The sequence below is a fragment of the Peromyscus eremicus genome, chromosome X (genome assembly GCF_949786415.1).
Source record: "Peromyscus eremicus chromosome X, PerEre_H2_v1, whole genome shotgun sequence".
NCBI classification, from domain to species: domain Eukaryota; kingdom Metazoa; phylum Chordata; class Mammalia; order Rodentia; family Cricetidae; genus Peromyscus; species Peromyscus eremicus.
In genome coordinates, this window is record NC_081439.1 from 79,856,232 (window position 1) to 79,861,909 (window position 5,678).

General features: G+C 38.5%; 1 pseudogene; it reads right to left on the bottom strand.

The window, feature by feature from the left end:
* Window positions 1-4,190: 4,190 nt before the first annotated feature.
* Window positions 4,191-5,387, bottom strand: LOC131900085 (fructose-bisphosphate aldolase A-like; annotated as a pseudogene).
* Between the last annotated feature and the right edge of the window lie 291 nt (window positions 5,388-5,678).

Here is a 5,678-nt window from a genome sequence, read left to right on the forward strand (position 1 = left end):
GCAAGGTTCAAGGGAAAAAGAGCTTAGGGGAACAGGAGATCCCAGCTGGATCAAGAACAGAGAGGGAGAACAAGAAATAAGAGACCATGATAAATGAAGACCACATGAGAATAGGAAAAAGCAAAGTGCTAGAGAGGTCGCCAGAAATCCACAAAGATACCTCCACAATAGACTACTGGCAATCATCGAGAGAAAGCCCAAACTGACCTACTCTGGTGATAGGATGGCCAAACACCCTAACTGTTGTGCTAGAAATCTCATCCAATGACTGAGGGAAGCAGATGCAAAGATCCAAGGCCAGGCCCCAGGTGGAGCTCCAGGAGTCCAATTAGTGAGAAAGAGGAGGGTTTGTATGAGCAAGAATTGTTGAGACCAAGATTGGCAAAAGCACAGGGACAAATTGCCAAACTAATGGAAACACATGAACTATGAACCAATAGCTGAGGAGCCCCCAACTGGATCAGGCCCTCTGGATAAGTGAGACATTTGATTAGCTTGAACTGTTTGGAAGGCCCCAGGTATTGGGACCAGGTCCTGTACTCAGTGCATGAGCTAGCTGTTTGGAACCTGGGGCTTATGCAGGGACACTTAGCTCAGCCTGGGAGGAGGGGATTGGACCTGCCTGGACTGAATCTTCCAGGTTGAGTTGAATCTCCAGGGAAATCTTTGCCCTGGAGGAGATGGGAATGGGGAGTGGGCTGGGGGGGGGAAGCAGGGGGGAGGGGTGGGGGGGAGGGAAGAGGACAAGGGAATCCATGGCTGATATGTAAAATTAAATTATAAAATTAAAACTCACACACAGAAAGTAAAGCACGGGTGGAAGAAGTATGCGAAGAATGTTTTTTACACAGGATCATGTCCCAAAATGATTTTTTTAATCTGTGGGCTGGTGAGGTAGCTCACGAAATAAAGGTACTCTGCTCCAAGCCTGATGATCTGAGTTGGATCCTCAGGACATACTTGGTGGAAGGAGTGAAGTGACTTTCGCAAGTTGTCCTCTGACCTTCCTGTACAAGCATCCTGTGTCCCCCACCTCATAAACAGAAATAAAGGAATGCAGAATTTTAGAGAGGAAATGACTTCCATAACACAACACTAAAACAAGGAACTGTGAAACAGTATAAAAAAGATTAAAAAAAAAAGAAAGTAACGATCTTCTTAAAATGGATTTGTACAACTGAACATCACCAAAAGGATATCATTTGACAAATAAAGTATGTATGCTTCCCTTCTAGAATCTAAGCAGAGAAGAATGAAGGTGATTTTATATTCATATTTTGGAAAAATTTGAACCAAGATCATAACATGTTTCTGTCCTTGATATCGTCTCAGGTAAGGGCAGATCCTGACAATAGTTTGCTCCCCTTTAAGGTCTGTCTTGTTCATTTAACATGAGGCACACCTATAGAAACTAAAGTTATTACCTTCTATCAGGCTGTTCATCAATTGTAACACTAATAAGTAGGAAATTTTGTGAAGAGAAAACTGCAGTTATTGTGCATGAAGCAGTTAGTGAATGTACAATGATGTAGCATGGCATGTTTATTGGATTGGGGAGAAGGGAAATGTCCTAATGTGAAAAGAGCTAGTTCTTATTTAAGGGACATTTTGGCTCAAATTTAACAAACATTTATTGAAATCTTATTATGGGCTAGACATGAACACCAACATTTTCTCATCTAATCTTGTTTGATCTCATTTGATCTTAGTAAATATATGAAGTAGGTAATATTTATTTTCATGATTAAAAGGGTGCAACTGGAAGTTTAGAAAGTTGAAGAAACCTGAATAAAGGATGCTTGATTCTAGAACTATTTTTTCTGTGATTATGATGTGCTTCATCCCAGTCAATAAAATCACATATTTGGTGTTTCTGTTTTCCCTTAACATGACATAAGCCATAGAAGATAGTGTTAAAAGTGTAAAGCCCTCTATCCTATCACCAAAACTTTCAGATATGTTCTAAATCAAGTAGCTTAGTAATAAGTATACTAAGAATAGATTTATCTGAATAACACAGTGTCATTACCAGAAGAGTTCTAAAGATAGCTCCACCATCATCAGTTTGGTGCCTTACCTTGCTAGAAGTTCAAGTTAGAGCATCATCTCCACAATAACCCTTCTAGAGTTCATCAAGAATAGTTGGCTACCTAGTCTCTGAAGAACATAACTAGGCAAGTCTGCTTGGATCATAGATAAGTGTAATTGGTTAAACCCTCTTTTACTTTTAGTTTCCTTGAGATGATAGGTCTATTATTTTCAACTTTTTCCCATTTCAAGCATTCTATCAAAATTCTTAAAAGTAAACCCTCATAGCTGTATTCTAATTTTTATAATTCCCAGCTGTTCATTCAGTTCTGCCAATCAGCCTTAGATTCCAGTGATGTATTAGACGCTCTTATAAACAAAGAAATTTGACTCATGTTATGGTATTGAAAATGATAGTGTTCAAGTTTCACAGCATCCTATCTGTTTTTTTTCTGGTAGGGTTAATGAAATGTTAATATTTCACATAATAGTAAATGGAAATGAATATTCATAACCATTCTTTACTTTTGTCAGATTTTTAGTTTGTATTTTCAGCTATTTCGCATTTAAGTAGAGTGTTGATTCATGACAACCCTTGAGTGTTACCTGGGCTACCAAATACATGACTAAAAGAAGAAAATTATTCCATGTAAAGTTCTTGTAAGAGTTTTCTTTACTGATTTCTTGTCTCTAACTACCCAATTAGCAATATCTGTTTGCTTCTGGTGAAAAGTGTTCAAGCCCTCAAAGCTACCTTCATCATTTGATATTATTGTTTCTTTTCATATTGACAGAAACAAAAACAGCTTTAAGGTATGCTTTCAGCCTCTATCATTATGGCTAATTAGTTTTTTCCCCTCAGACTCATATTACTTCTAGCACTTTCTGCTGATTAAAAAGAGCTAAGAAAATTCACTGCATAATAATATCAAATTTGAGGATGAAGCATTTTTGGTTTTCTATGTTTAGATATTCTAAAGCTTCCATATATTAATAACATAGATTGCAAAACAGGTATTTTGAATGTAAGTGATAGAAAGATTATGGTGTAAGCAATACAACTCTGCTCTTAAAAATAATAATATGGTATATATTAGAATACCATAAATAATTAAAAGAATGGAAATAAGAGGTGGAATACAACTGATGGTTCTCTCTGCAACATACTCATTAGACTCTGCCAAACTTGTTCATATCTACTTAAAGTATTCCATAGGAAATACACATACAGTAAACTCATCTATTTTCCCATATATATATATATATATATATATATATATATATATATATATATAGATATAGATATATATATATATTAGCTTAAAGGTATTAAGGCTATTTAGAATTGAAATGAAAACTTTAAAATACTTGAAATTTTTAACTAAAAGAACAGTTATTTTGGTTGGTATTCAAAAACTAGGAGAAAGACTTAACACTAAATCATTAGTCATTGGCTATTAGCAATTAGTAACTGATGAATCACCCACATTACTATCCACTTGAACCACTTGTTGACATGGGAAATCAAATATGTGAAAAAAAGTGAATTTACAGAATTGAAATGTCAAATATTAAAATAATTTGGGGGTAATATATCACAAAAGACAACTTTGGCTTTTCTGTACATATCCTTAGAGCATACATTATCACTCTGAAGGTAACTCATTGGCACTTATTCCTAAAGTTCTCAAAAGTCACAGCTCACAAGTCAGTCCACAGAAGTCATTGTTGTCCACTCAGAAGTAATTCAGTCATTGACAATGATCATTTTGTTGTAGTGGTTTAGGAAACATGCACAATGATATTAAATTATCTATACTCTGGGTCTAATTCTCAAATTTACTGTGTGACCCTGAACAATCTGCTTTTGTAAATATGAGGTCAGGTTCATATATTTAATTCTGTGATGATTGAATATGGTTTCAAGAAAAGAACCTAATTTGTTGATAGAGACTAAGTTTTGTTTTGTTGATAATTATTTTGCCCTCTTAAATAGTTGTTTCTTGGCAGTGAGCTGGAAGGTATGGCAGAATTAGCATTCACAAACAACACCACACACCTGTCACCAGGGCAGCAAGAGTAATGGGAAAGAGACTGACAGCCCCCTCTTCAATATCTAGTTGGTAGGCAGGGGCCTGGATTGTTGATGGGGCAAATTTTGGCTAGTAGGCATGGTTAGAGAAGAGGGAGTCACTGGCTGCAGCCTGGACTGACCACTTGGGGTATAATTTCCTTGACAAGTAAGGCTGTTGTCCATGGCTCATTTGATGTACTCCTCCTGGGCAGCCTTCAGGTTCTCCTTCCCCTTCCCCAAGGCTTTAGAGCAGAGGCCTGCAGGGTTTAGCCGTAAGGGAATGTCTATGGATTTAGCAGCAGATACTTGTTGATAGCATTGAGGTTGATGGATTCCTCTTCCTCACTCTGCCCTCAAGACCCCAGGAACAGCAGGAGGCACTGTTCAACAAAGTGTTGTGACAGTTGCAATGGAAATCTCCTCATTGGAAAATCTCTGGGTAAAAGCATGACCTGGGATGACCATGTTGGGCTTCAGCAATGTGCTTTTCAGATAGATATGGTCATCACTCAGAGCCTTGTAGATAGCAGCCGTACTTTCTTAATTACATACTGACGGTACTTCAAGCCATGGTCCCTATCAGGGAAGATTTCAGGCTCCAGAATGGGTATGTTGCCATTCTGCTGGCAGATGCTGGTGTAACAAACCAGCACATTGGCATTTTCAATGAATTCAAGGGCTGAGGGTATATGTTCCCCAATCTTTAGCACAAAACGCTACTTGGCAAAGTCAGCTCCATTCTTCTTATACTGGGCACAGAATTCAAACAGTCCATCCAGTCATAGGTGGTGGTCTCACTTTTCATTTCTGCCAGGGGCAGCACACTCTTATCTAACTTCATGCTCACAACACTGCCCATGAACTTGATAACTTGGGTGAATGTACATCCATCATCTGCCTTCTGGTATAGTGTCTTGTGGAAGAGGATTACCCCATCCCCTCACCCAATTCAGGGATTCTCATGGTCATCAGAAGTCAGCAGCAGCTGGCAGTAGAAGCACCTAGTCTCCCTGGTGTTCTCAGTGCCAATGGACTGCAGCCACCTGACAATGCTTCCTGTAGACACACCTACAGCCAGGATGCCCTTGTCTAGAATCACAATTTGGTGAGCAATGGATGTCAGCACCTTCTCCTCCAGGGTCAGTGCTGGATATGAGTAGGGCAAAGTGTCAGGGGCAGCATGTTCCTGGCACAGGAGAGGGTGGGTCTGCTGGGTATGGCAGTGGGTAGGCGAAAGGATTTCAGAGCAAATGTGTCTAGGATCATTAGAATCCCATTCTGCCATGCTTTCTAAGAGAACACAATCTATTCATGTGGAGGGGGGTTGTTTTGACTATTATTAGAAGGAAAAATAACATACAAGTGGGGATATATTCCTTTACATTCCAAAGGAGATCGAAGTCCAGTCAGAAGAGATAAATGCTTATTAGAATGTTGTTGTTGTTATCATATTTATTATCATATTGCAGTATTTCAGTTGATGTGCTACTTAGGGATCAGAATGTACTCACACTATTACTGAGAGGAAAAGTGAAATCAAGTGTAATTTACTTGAGGCCTATTGAAGATGATCAAG